The sequence below is a fragment of the Equus przewalskii genome, chromosome 13, assembly GCF_037783145.1.
Source record: "Equus przewalskii isolate Varuska chromosome 13, EquPr2, whole genome shotgun sequence".
Lineage (NCBI taxonomy): Eukaryota > Metazoa > Chordata > Mammalia > Perissodactyla > Equidae > Equus > Equus przewalskii.
In genome coordinates this window covers 47,931,620-47,946,368 of record NC_091843.1, presented here as the reverse complement: position 1 = coordinate 47,946,368, position 14,749 = coordinate 47,931,620, and positions in this window count along the sequence as shown.

The following is a 14,749-nucleotide window of genomic DNA, read 5'->3' as shown; positions in this document are numbered from 1 at the left end:
TTAAACAAGGAAGGGGCTGTTAGGTCTGAAATCTCCCCTTCCAAGCTTCACTCATCACCATATTCAAGAAATTGTGGGCATTCCAAAATTAAAAGTGGAAATTCAATAGATATCTACTTCATACCACAGATACACAAATAAGCGACTCCCTGTGAATCATGTATTGATATATTAGCATGTATAATGTGTTAATATTTAACTGTGTACTGTTACTAGTTGCATAGCATATTTTTAATATAACTTTTTCAGGAGAAAAATTATTTGTAACTGAAATGCCCAGAGGCAAAAAATAGAGACAAACTGTTAATCAACGGTAGTTTAAGGATGGTGTGGCAAAAAATTAAAATTAAAATAAAATATGCTTCTCTATGCCCAATCTCTTATGGATGGCTGTGAAGCCACATATAAAAGAAAGGCATTACTAAGCATGGTGTGTATCAGTCAATGGAGTGGAAATTCTGCACAACTGCAAAAGTGCTTAAAATTCACTGCTCTACATCTCGTTGGAAGAGCCTGAGTGTGATTTCAGTCTGGGAGGAGAGTCTAACACACATTTGTAGATTGGGAACATATGGGTCTCATTTTAGGGCTAGTGAGACTAAAGAGTTAATTGTGTATACACATCAGTCATCATCAGTCAGTCAAACAGACAACTAATACCTTTAGGGGTCATGAATCTAACAGGACTGAAGTTGACAGGTGAGCTGACAGTCCAAGGCCTGCCACCTAGATAAGAGGTTGTGTGAACAAAGCCATTACTTGCTGGGGCCCATGGCACAGAGGCAGCTTAGCTCCTGGGTACTCCTGACTCCATAGCTACAGCAGTCCTCTGGAAAGCAGCAAAGGTAACTCTCATGCACTTGTTGTTTCTGTTAGGAACTGCAATCCATTTCACACAGGATCAGAGTGTAAATGGAATCACATATGCTTAAGCCGAAAGGGACCTGAGGGCTTACCTAAACCAACTCCACATTTAACCAGTGCAGATGCTGAGTCCTAGAGCTAGTGGCACAGTTGTGCTCAGAATGCACATTTCTGACTCATAATCCAATCTTTGGTTTACTATATAATGTGTCATTTTAAAGTTGGGCATCTGACAATAGGAATTTATATGTCTGTTCTCTAATTGATGATATTGAGAAATCTAATTTTGCCAACTAAAATGAATACAGCAATCAGGATCTTAGTGTGCAACTTAATGGAGTGGGTCTTTTAAAAGCCTCACCCATGGAAATATGAATGTAAAGGAAAATCATTTAAACAATCTCCAGAACGCTCTTTTAAAAATGGATAGTAGATAGAGAAGTAACTAAGAAAAAAAGTAAAAATTCAAAGTAATATCATTAAAAAAAGTATATATATAATAAATTAGTTTTTACTCCATTGGTTCTCAACCAGAGGTCTAGTTCAGAATCACCCAGAAAGTTTTAAAAAGCACGCATGCCTTATCTCTACCACAGACTACTGAATCAGAATCTCCAGTCTTGGACATGGTACACGTAGGCTTTGAAAAAAGGTCTCCATATGATTTCAATATACAATTTATATCAACAATGCGGAAAATCCTACTCTTTTACAAACACTGGAAAGAAAAATAAAAATTACAACATCCATAGTTTAGACAAGTATCAAAACCCCTCTTTTCTACCAGATGTTCCACCAGTTCAAACATATTTACAGTCATATTGCATAAATAGACTGCATTGTGTCCAGATGCGGACACATCAAACAGTTATATTTCAATTATAAGTTTGGATAGGAAATAGTGAGAGCAGAGAAAGCAAAAAATCCATGGAAAATTCTAAAACCTCATCTCAGCCAAGAGTTTCCAGTACATCCTCACCCATCAAGGCCTTTGCCAAAGCTGTTTCCAAGGAGCCATGCTGGCTGGTTTGAGTCCTATATCCTTGACCTCCATTTGGCACAGATAAGAGTGAATAGTGAGGTCAAGGTGATGCAGCAGGAAAGAGAAGGAAAAGGAACAAAGAGTCCAGAAAATTCACAAAGTGAATAATTAATCATTAAAGATTCCAGCGTTGCCTATAATGAGGAGAAGAAAAATTAACCCTCAGAAAATTGAAATGGCAGCTGAAAAGGGGGTCAATGGTACCTGCCCACAGTGTTGGTAAGAGCAATAGGTCAAAATTTCTTTTATATCGAGCTTAAGAACAGCATACACTTAAGAAAAGTTATTTCAGAATAGGGCAAGTTATAAAAAGAATCTCTGTATTTTTTACAGAGGCTGAGGCATTCCCCAAATGATTCCATTATAGGAACTGCTTCATTATAGATTAAGGCAAGAGTACACCAACTGCCAATGCAACGTCTTAGCTAGGAGTTGTGTGGTTCAGAAAAGTTACTACTTGGAACATTAAATTAAAGTCTTCAACATCACCTTTTCTTTATTTCATCCTCTGCCTTAGTATTTTATTTACAGGGATAAAGTTCTCTTGCATAGGACAAAAGAACAAAAAGAGAGGAAACACAACCACTTCATGACACACTTGCTTTTATGTCACAGTTTGGTTTCCTGGCAGCTATCAACACCTTTTGTTCCAGCGTGGCATTGTAACTCCAGGAGTAATCCAACCCAGCCATGACATTTGTTCCCGGATGGAATGTCTTCCTATTGGCGAGAATGCAGTGGGAGTCCACTGATTTGTGTTTGGTTTCTCTTTTAACAGCCTCGCCTTTCAATGACATCACTCACAGCCCTGAGATATGACTGCACTTCCCCAGCTGCATGATAGTGAAGCAAAGGTTACCTTCTATCTCACAGCAGTGTTGTCATCAAAGAGCTCTATTTCACAGATGTGACAATGCAATGAATAAGATTTCCTCCAAGTGTGTGGAAAGGCCAAAGCAACCTTTACAACGGGCAACCAATGAGGTGGCAGGATTCAGATAGCCTCCCTAACAGATACCGTTTTGGCTGCCTCTGATATCATCCCAGCCTTCAGCAAAGAGTGACTGCTTTGTGTGCAATGTTATCTTTGTTTTGTAATTTGGAACTCAAAATAAAACAAAGAAAGAGGCCCATCTACACAGAATGGATGGGCAGAATATAGATGTCCACAAGCCATTTAGAAAGTCTCTGTCTTTGTCATGACTTGGATGTCACAGAGACTTAGAAAAGTAATTTGATAGAATCTCAAAGAGAATCACTGAAAATTTTAAAAATTAAAAAGAAACATGTTGGAAAGCTTTCATAAACCGTCATGAAGCTATTCTTCTGTACATCATTGTATTTCCGTTAGTTTGGCACAAGGTTAATTACTAATTGAGGTAAGTGGCTAAAGTCAAGTTTTTTATTTGCTGAGAAGCCACTTTGTCCCTCAAGCAACGACAATGATTTCATAACGGAAAGTGTTCTTTATGAAATTGTTGTTTAACAAGAAGCAGTGTCTAAGTGGCTCAAAAGAAACAGACCAAAAGTGTTACAGCAGGTAGAAAACACTGGCTCCCATTTCCTTGGTCCATTTCAGCAAATGTTTACTTCCCGGGAAAGAACAGGTCTACTCTCCAGGACTCTCAAAATCCCTTCAAATTAAACAGAAACAAAACCTTTCAAAGCCCTTTTCTCCTATATCACCATGACAAATGGGCTCTTACATAAAATAAACACGTAAGCAGACAGGAGTTTGACAAAGGAGAAGTGAAAAAAGCACCATTTGAAAGTAGGTCTCTATGAAATGTTTTTACGGGAGAGGTGAGGAGGGAGGAAAGACTTGTCTTCTATCTCACAGGGCTCTTGGTGCTCTGTGCTTATCATCTAAGTCAGCTCTCTCTTCTTCTATCCCTCATTTTGCTGACCCTCTTGTCCATGTCATTGCTGGTTTGTTCCATGAAGGCGTCTCAGCCTGGTGCTCCCTCCACATTCCACTGAAATTCCTACCTGAAAGACCTGATATAGTACCTCTGCTCCAGGAAGGAGAGGAGAGAAAAATATATTTTCTGGCTTTAATCTCTCTTAAACCTCTTAATTTTCCAAGATCTGTTTTCCAGTTTTCTCTGTTTCTACAGCTCCTTGGCCTCACCTTATCTTCTCTGAGGAAAAAGCATAGTACAATGAAAAGAATATGGGTTTTGGAATGTGCTCTCTTCTCTGCTGTTTTCTAAATGTGGGAACTTGAAAAAAATCACTTAACATTTGAAGCTTCAGTTTCAACAACTTCGAAATATGGTCATGATCATGGCGGGATATTTTGATGATAACTGAGAAAATTTGGGAACGGTCCCTCACAATGCTTGATAGATTGTTGGAAAGCCATACATGTCATTGCCTTTCTCTTTCCTGGAATTCTCCAGCTCTGGTTTTTTGCATCATTCTCTGGTTAATGTTCATTTTCTGGAAGGTGGAGATATTGGGGCCAGGTGGTTGGAAGGGAAGAGAACTTCTCTTTAGAGAAGCTATTTATTTGAGTGTGTGTTTCCTTCCAAGATCTGAGTGTCTGAGTGGCAAGTGGAAATACAGGAGAGGGCTCTCACATGATTCCACTTTAGATTTGTACTTTAAACTGGGTGAGAGTGAAATAGATTCCATCTCTATTTAGCAAATAGCCATTTCTAGAAATCTAGTATTTGAGATGGTTCATATCTCTTTTTTGGGATGGCTTATGTCTAGACTTAGCCCATGCCCTCAGTTCTAGAAATATTCTCTTTTGCTATGTGGGCCCTATATTGCCAAATGAACTGCCCATCCTTCATGGGAAAAAAATAGTGCCATTGGTCATCATTCCAGGCTCAAGGGTGAGTAGGTGTTGTTGCTATTGCTCCATATAGAGTCCGTCATCATTTTTCCTTTCCTGCTGGCTAAATGCCCAAGCATTTAGAAGCATAATATTCAACCATGGTTATCAATTAGAATTACGTGGGTAGCTTTTAAAACACTCCAGTGTCTCAGTTCCTCCATAGACCAATAAAGTCAGAAACTCTTGGGGTTGGGCTTAACCATAGGTATTTTTTTTTTTTAAAGATTTTATTTTTTCTTTTTTCTCCCTGAAGCCCCCCGGTACATAGTTGTATATTCTTTGTTGTGGGTCCTTCTAGTTGTGGTATGTGGGATGCTGCCTCAGTGTGGTTTGATGAGCAGCGCCATGTCCGCACCCAGGATTCGAACCAACGAAACACTGGGCTGCCTACAGCGGAGCACGCGAACTTAACCACTCGGCCACAGGGACAGCCCCAAAGCATAGGTATTTTTAAAAGTCCTTTAGGTGACACCAACATGCCTCCAGGATTGAGAACCACTGATTTAGAAAAAATAACTCCTGCAGAGCTGAGGGTGTCGCTTCATACTAACTCCAGTGTGAGGTCTCAAACTAAAATAAATTCTGGCATGTAACAGGCATATTTTTCCTTTGTCCAGGTGGTCTGATTTCATTGTCTTGTGCTTCCGAAATTATCTTTTGAATTATTCCAGTGAACATACCACGATATATTATTAATAAATAGCAATCCAGAAACAATTCAGGGAAAAACCAATGGTTACAGAGGTGGAAGTTGGGTCATTGCGCTGGTGAGTGGTGACTGAGTCAGGAGGTTTGTGCCGGGCTTCAGAAGCAAGAATCTAAAATAAATAAAATTAAAACACAAAGAAGAAGCCCGTCTTGGGAAATGTGCACACAGGTCAGGGGGAGCAGCCTCCTGTCTTGGAACTGGTCTCTTGTGGGTACTTTTGTTTCCTTACAATCTGATTTCCATGCAAAAGCCTAAGTGATCTTTTAAAAATGCAAATCCTTTCTCTGCTTAAAACATTCCGGTAGCTTCTCACTATACATAGAATAAAATCCAAATTCCATTCCATGGACAACAAAGGCCCCTGCTTACCCCTCTGTCTCCAACTTGTACCTTCTCCATGATTCTTACTCTGCTCCAGTCACACTGGGCGTCTTCTGCTCCTCAATAATGCAGGCTCGCTCCCCACTCTGGACATTTGCTCCTGTTCTCTCTGTTTGGAGTGCTTTTCACCCAGACCACAGAGAGGCCTGTCCTCAACTCCTGACCCAAAGCAGCTCCCCTCCCACATCCTCCAGCTCTCTCGCATCTCCATGGCTCTATCACTTTCTCAAATCATGTTCATTTTGTTCCCTTCCTGGGTGAGCTCTGCAACCACAACTTGGACTTGCTCACTGCTGTGTCTTCCGGCATATGCAGCACACCACTGTTGGCCCCCATGTCTCTCTAGGAAAACAAGAAAAAGTACCTCTCTTGACAGACCCAGGGGCTGCAGACCCCATCCCATAGACCCATAGCTCTATGAGTCCCTTTGACAGATTTAGAAAAATGTGTTCCTTCTCCCAAGCAGATGCGGGCCTTCACTGAGGTGTGCAGGCAGACGGTGGGTTGAATTTTAGTCCTTACTTGTTCCGCACAAAGGTAGGAGGTGGCTAAAGTGCCTGAAATATGGTAGGCACTCCGTAGCTATTTGTTTCCTGAATGAATTTATAGGGGTGGTTGTGGCAATGTTTATCAGCAGAGCACATTCTCCTGGGTCTGGATGTAGCAAAGAAGACTCAGTAGCACACCCGTGGTGTGCTGACAGATGGATGACAAACCAATCTCCAGAAGAAACAAGCACCACCACCTCTTGATTTGTAGTGTTTATCAATTTCCATGGTGTAAATAGTCCCACCAAGCGATTAACATGATATTAATGGCTCGCAAAATTCCTGGAAATTTTCTCAAGCCATTAACCTGACATCAGTGGCTCATCCTGGCTCTGGCACACTAAATCAAATACCACCCCAGGGTGGAAACCTGGGGAATCTCAGAATTTGGGTCCGAAAAAATGACTAAGCCACACTTGCTCACAGCAGAGGCAGAAGCTGTTTATGTCCTGTCCATAGGCATCTTCATGCATGTGAGGACCAGGAAATGGTTTGTCTTCTAGGTGGAACAGGAGCTCCAAGATGTTTTAGAAAATAGAGAGAAGGAAAACAAAATTAAGGCTGATGCCCACTGGCTAATTCATTGAATCTCACTTTCTTCATCTACAAAATAAACAATTTGAACCAAAAAGGCTCCATTTCAACTAAACAGACTAGTATTCTGTATGCCGTGTGGGGATTAGTGTGAGAGAAGGGGAAAACTAGAAGGGCTGTGGTTTCTACGTGTGAAGGAGTACGTGCCACGCATATTAGTAATATATCAGTCTTTCTGGACTAGTGAGTACTTAACACACATTTTTTCTACTTGAAATAAAAAGATCTAGGTTCACTTTGCCCTGAAACTAAAACTGAAGCTTAAGAGCTTTTCTGAATGCCAAGGACACTATTTAAGATAGTGAGAACCCAACTCTCATCGTTTCCTTTCTATCAGAGCTTGTATACTGACTTTCCTCTTTATTTCTCCACACACCGCATTTGACGTCCTTTGTTTGATTCTGGAGTTCAAGCAAAAGTTAAACATGTGCCCAGCAACTCAGACAAAAAGGAAATCCAAACCATCACGCTGGAGAAGCATAAGCCACTGTCATCAGGGGCTCAGGAACAGCTTGAAGAGTCATAATTTCTGATGTTGAGCTATCACTTTGCTGGGCAAATACTAGTGTTGAAATATGTTATTACTACCCCTCTCCTGACTCCAACCACCAGAACATCCAACTTCCCAGAGAAATTCATGTGCACATGGATAAGATGGGAGGCCCTTGGCTGCAGCTTTTAGACAGGGAACACCAAGTGCTAATAGAGTCCGTCGTGCTCACATGAGCCACTGAATCATGTTTATATATAACTTGCATACTAAAAAGCAAGAGCCAATGTCAATGGTGCTGATATAAAAATATCTTAATAGCCAGTAACTGACTAATGAATACTACTGTAATAACAGTTTAATTTGAAGAATTCTGACAGCTGGTTGCTTTGATGAGCGTGGTTTCCAAGGAGTTCTAGCTCCATGCTGAGAACATCTCCAGCCTGCTGATTGATAGCAGCGGTGCAGAACTGTTTAATGTCACCACCTCTCAGCTAAAGTAATAATAAACAGGAATGTTATGGTTTATTTTTCTGTATGAATTGTTCAGGCTCTATATGGTAAGTACCAACTCAATGGGGGATAATAACTGCTGTTCTCCTGGGAGTTGTAACTGGAGGTGAGCCTTTTTTCTTTCTTTTCTTTTGTTTTTATCAGCATGCTTTATATATTGGAATGAATGTAGAAATTCTTGGTTTTCTGGTGGATTTACTTTATTCCTTTACATAGCTCTTGCTCATCCCATTCTGCTTAGCAAATGTAATTACTCTGGTTAAGATGCAGCTTCCCTATTATTTCTGAACTTCCCAAGATAGTTTAAAGCAGACAGCTAGGGCATGAAATATATGGTTCTACAAGTATCTTAATTATACTGCATGACTCTGTGTTTGATATGAAATAGCAATGTCTGGGAAGTGAATTTAATCTCTACAGATTTAGGACGATTGCCAAAAAGATTCATTGATTTTTTTTCCAGAAGTGCAATCTTTTATTGTATAAATGTCAGAAGCTTCAAATTATTAGGAAATGTGTCAAAAAGCTCAAGGTATAATAACATTCTTTAGAGAGGCTGATTCTGAAGACAGTGCAATGAAATGTTCAAAAAGAAAACATGTCTTACGTTCTTAGCGAATAAAGCTCTGGGATTCATTTTAATTTGTCATTTTGAACAGGATGAGGCCTGCACTGGGTACTTTGATGTGAAAGCCCTGGGTGTGATATACAGCCATTCCTTGGTCACCCAGAGCTTGACAACCTCCAGATTGCAGAGACTTTAGCAGTCCTGGGAAAGAAGATAGTGACCCGGGATTTGAGGCTTCAGAGCTGAACTATGAAAAATCACTGGGATTTGTCCTGGTGAAGAGGTCATGAAGAGGGGGTCATAAAAAAAGGAGACAACATTATAAGCTGTGTTACCTAGCTTAGGTAGAACTTTTATATGTCCTAAAGTCAAGGGGAAATCCTTAGCCTTGGGCAATGTGTTATTTAGGGTGATTTTTATCGCAAGTAATAGAAAATCTACTCAAACTAGCTTGAATAACAAAGAGAATAAATATAGTCGTCCACATATGGTGGGCTTCAGGCATGTGGGATTCAGAGGTCAGTGATGTCATGAGGGTGAGACCTCTATCTATTTTTCTCTTCTTTGTGCTCTACTCTGTGTGTTGGATTCATTCTCAGGCTAGCTCCTATCCATACTCCCACATCTTCCTTTGTCCAAAGACCTCAAGGCATAGTCCTAAGATTAATGCAAATTTGACTGCCTCTCTTGTCAGAGTGTTCAAAGTCACTGATTGGCTTGGCCTTGGTCATCTCCTCCAGCCAAGAAAACTCATGGATGCCCAAATGGAAATCAGGGGCTGTTAGGAAGAGTGGAATGGATGTTGCTAGTGAGGCAGCCAATAGCAGATTTTTGAAAGATGGGTGCATTCATTTTTCTGGAAAAATAAAGGTTATCTCAAAGGCTGGAAGGTACAGATTCTATTGCAAACCTCTGCACACTACCCTATTAAGGTTTTCAAGCTCAACTGAAAACTCGATAACTAGTCTTCACCACCCAAACAACATAGTCTAATTACTCAGCTTATTACTCAAGCCTTCATGGTATGAGCTCATCTAAACTTTTTTATTTTTATTACTATTTTTATCAAGGTCTCATTGGTTTATAACATTACAAATTTCAGATGTACATCATTATATTTCGACTTCTGTATAAACTGCATCATGTTTGCCACCGAAAGTCTAGTTGCCATCTCTCACCATATGCATGTGCCCTTTTACCCCTTTTGACCTCCCCCACCCCTTTCCTCTTTGGTAACTACCAATCCGGTCTCCATACCTATGTTTGTTTATCTTCCACATGTGCAAAATCATACTGTATTTGTCTTTCTCAGTCTGACTTATTTCACTTAACATAATACTCTCAAGGTCCTGTCCATCCATGTTGCTGCAAATGGCAAGATTTCATCTTTTTGGTTTTTTTCACCTCTTTATCCATTCATCCACTGATGGGCACTTAGGTTGTTTCCAAGGCTTAGGTATTGCGAATGATGATGCCACGAACATAGGAGTGTACATATCCTTTTGATCTAGTATTTTTGCATTCCTTGGATAAATATCCAGAGGTGGAATGGTTGGGTCATATGGTAGTTCCATTTTTAATTTTTTGAGGAGTCTCCATACTATTTTTCATAGTGGCTGCACCAATTTACACTCCCACCAGCAGTGCATGAGGGTTCCTTTTTCTCTACATCCTCTCCAACACCTGTTATTTCTTGTCTTTTTAAAAATAGCCATTCTGACAGGCATGAGGTGATATCTCATTGTAGTTTTGATTTGCATTTCCCTAATAATTAGTGATGTTGAACATCTTTTCATGTGCCTGTTGGCCATCTGTGTATCACATTTGGAAAAATGGCTGTTCAGATCCTTTCACCATTTTCTGATCGGGTTCTTTGGTTTTTGTTGTTGAGTTCTATAAGTTCTGTATATATTTTGAACATTAACTCCTTATTGGATATAGAATTCACAAATATTTTCTCCCAATTGGCAGGTTGTCTTTTCATTTTGTTGATGGTTCCCTTTACCATGCAGAAACTTTTTAGTTTGATATAGTCCTATTTGTTTTTCTTTTGTTTCCCTTGCCTGGGGAGACAAGATAGTCATAAAGATACTACTAAGACCGATGTCAAAGAGTGTACTGCCTATGTTTTCTTCTAGGAGTTTTATGGTTTCAGGTCTTACATTCAAGTCTTTAATCCATTTTGAGTTACTTCTAGTGTACGGAGTAAGATAATAGTCTACTTTCACTCTTTTGCATGTGGATGTCCAGTTTTTCCAACACCATTTATTGAAGAGACTTTCCTTTCTCCATTGTATGTTCTTGGCTCCATTGTTGAAAATTAGCTGTCTATAGATGTGTGGGTTTATTTCTGGGCCCTCAATTCTGCCCATTGATCTAAGTGTCTGATTTTCTGCCAGTACCATGCTGTTTTGATCACTATAGCTTTGTAGTATATTTTGAAATCAGGGAGTGTGATACGTCCAGGTTTGTTCTTTTTTCTCAGGATTACTTTGGCTATTTGGGGTTTTATGCTGTCTATATAAATTTTAGGATTCTTTGTTCTACTTCCATGACAAATGTCACTGGGGTTTTGATTGGAGTTGCATTGAGTCTTTAGATTGCTTTAGGTAATATGGATATTTTAACTACGTTAATTCTTCCAATCCGTAAGCACAAAATATCTTTATGTTTCTTTTCGTCTTCTTCAATTTCTTTCAACAATGTCTTATAGTTTTCAGTGACAGGTCTTTCACCTCCTTAGTTAAATTTATTCCTAGGCATTTTATTCTTTTGGTTGCGATTGTAAATGGAATTGTATTTTTGAGTTCCCTCTCTGCTACTTTGTTGATCATGTATGAAAGCACAACTGAGTTTTGCATCTTGATTTTGTGCCCTGCAGCTTCATTGTATTCATTAATTATTTCTAATAGTTTTTTGGTGGATTCTTTAGGATTTTCTATATATATATAATCATGTTATCCACAAATAGTGACAGTTTTACTTCTTCCTTTCCAATTTGGATACCTTTTTTTTCTTTTTCTTGCCTAATTGCTGTGGGTAGGACTTCTAATACTATGTTGAATGAGAGTGGTAAGAACAGGCATCCTTGTCTTGTTCCTGTTCTTAGAGGGATAGCTCTCAACTTTTCGCTGCTCAGTATGCTGTTGACTGTGGGTTTGTCATATGTGGCCTTTATTATGTTGAGGTACTTTCCTTCTATGCTCATTTTATTGTTAGTTTTTATCATAAACAGATGTTGAATCTTGTCAAATGCATTCTCTGCATCTATTGAGATGATCATGTGATTTTTATTCTTCATTTTGTTAACATGGTATATAACATTGATTGATTTGTGGATGTTGAACCATCCCTGCACCCCTAGAATAAATTCCACTTGATTGTGGTGTATGATTGTCATCTGGACTTTCCAGATGGGATTTCCACTATTCCTCAGCAGGAACACTACATTCTGACTGGGCTGTTCTTATCCCACCTCCATGCCTTTACTCTTACTCACTCTTCCCCACCCTTCATTAGTGTCTTTTTCTCTGAGCAGTCCCATCTTACTTGGCCCTGAACATTCTATCAGAGGAGGTATAGTAAAGTAATTAGGAGTGTAGGTGTTGGAGTATGACTGTGTAGGTTCACACTCAGCTCTATTGATATAAGGAATTTTGCAAATTACTTAACTTCACTCAACCATGATTTCCTTGTATTTAAAATGAGAATATGATGGTACCTAACTCAAATGTTGTTGTGAGAATTAAATGAGTTAATATATGTAAAACTTAGAACAACGCCTGACACTTGGCAAGCACTCAGTAAATGTTAGCTTTTATTATGATGCTCTATGTACTCATTCTCTGAACATTCCATCCCTCTCTCTCCTTAAACTACCGTACTGTTTTAGTCTGAATTTTCCATTGCACACTTAGACATGTGCTGCTTTGTATGGTCAGATAACTTAATATAGGGTGGGAGGGTCCTATTAGATAGTTCTTGTTTCTGTGAGCAGTACATAATTTGATGCCATAAGTCTATATTGTAGGTATCCAGCAAAGAAATATTGAAGAAATTGAATGTGGCTAAGAATACTTCCATGCATGTTCAGAAAGGATCACCGTTGGCCAAAAGTACCATCTAAGAAAACCCCCTAGAAATTAACCTCTCTAGTCAAATATTACTTTGTGCACAATAAATAAAAAATAATTTTCATAGGGTTAGTGAAAAGTTGATTAGTTAGTTATATAATTCAGGTTTAAAAATTCCATTCTTTGGGGCCAGCATGGTGGCGTAGTGGTTAAGTTCATGTGCTCCACTTAGGCAGCCCAGGGTATACAGATTTGGATCCCAGGCATGGACCTACACACGGCTCATCAAGCCATGCTGTGGCGGCATCCCACATACAAAATAGAGGGACAATCTTCCTCACCAAAAAAAAAAAATTCCGTTCTTTACTCAGAACATATTTACTGAGGATTACATTGGTTTCCCCCCTTTTAGTGTATTCCTGGGCAATTTACCAGGTGCAGGGAAGATGGCTGTGAATAAGATAATCGCAGACCTAACAGAGAAACTAAACATTAAATATTACAAATATGTAAAGAACTGTAAAGGAAAAGTACAAATCCTATGTAGTGAACAGACATGGTGTTTATCAATGTGGTATAGCATAGGTTTCCTCCATTCCCCAGGTGCATAGATGAACATTAGCACAAGTTGCCCATATGGAGAGCTGTTATATGTATACTATATGTGGATAACAATATCTATATATATGTATAATGCTATATGTATAATGCTACATACTTTCTATAGTACTTTCTTATTTCTTATTTGATATTCACCATTATGTTGTAAGGAAATAAAGATATTATCCTCTCTCAGTGAAAGGTTGAGCAGACTAAAGTTCAGAGGAATTAAATGCTATTTTCAAGATCAGCAACCTGGAGAGTGCTAGAGCTGATAATGGCTTCGAGAACTATTGACTCCAAGTTCAGTAATCTCTCCATTTTTTCCATCCCCTTTGCAATCTCTTCCAATGTCAACTGCTGCTTATATATATTTGATGAGGAGAAAAGGTGAATATGATAAATATACTTGAGATAGCAAGTTTGACAATTACTACCTTTTGGAACTATCCAATTGGATATAAAAAGGAAGTTTATTGGCTTGGCATCTAGCTGTTGCAAGTGGTATTTATCTACCTAGATCTCTTTTCTCTTTTATGTTCTAATCTCTCCTCATCCTTGGAGATTCAGTTTAAGTGTGACTTCCTCCAGGAAGCATTCCCAGATCATTCTTCTAAGCCTCCCTTCTCCTTTGTTGAGCTCACATATCACATGGTTATACTTCTCATGTCTTCCTTAAGAAGCAGGGTCTATGTCTCATTCATCTTTGTATACTTAGTGTCTAGTATAGTACCAGGGTGGGGGTGGGGAAGGAAAGAGAAAGAAAGACAAAGAGAGAGGAAAGAGACAAAAAAAGATGGTATTACATAATGTCTTTTAAATTACTCTAAAAAATTTAACTGCAAGCTAAGTTATGTTCCATGAGAAAAATAAACTCCAAAGAAATTCTTTAAAATCCTAGTATACATAACTCTTATATCTACAGAAAATAAATACTTGCCTTACCTATGGATTAAAGCCAGCAGTTGAAGACTAAGAATAGTTTAAAACCATATTCAGACCTGCAAAAAGAGTAGAGCTAGACCAGAAATCAGGATATGTGGGTTCCAGGAGTGACTTCACGGCTCTGGATCTTATTCTTTGTAATTAGAAGAGTCTTATACTAGGTATTTCAAAAGTCACTTCTAGTTTTAAAATGTTATGTTGTGAAAATAGACCTTTATGGGGGGTATGGAATAAGGGAAAAATATAACAGATATTATGGACAAGGAGAAAAATCAGATTACAATGAGACAATTATTCAAAACTGAAGTCCCCAATATATCAAATATTGCAGGAAAAAAAGGCTCTTTACTCCAAATGGCTAATTGAAGATCTGTGCGAATGCATGTGAAAATGGCATGCATAGACATAAACTTGGTATGAAATAAATCAGAACAATCATGCTGCTTTTTTAATGCAAAAACTTCTATTTATAAACAAGGAAAAAAGAAGAATAAAGGTAAAGATGCACGTGTGACATTTATATACTCAAGGTTCATGGCTTTAGTGAAAATGAGCGATAAAAGGAAGTTTTTCTCTT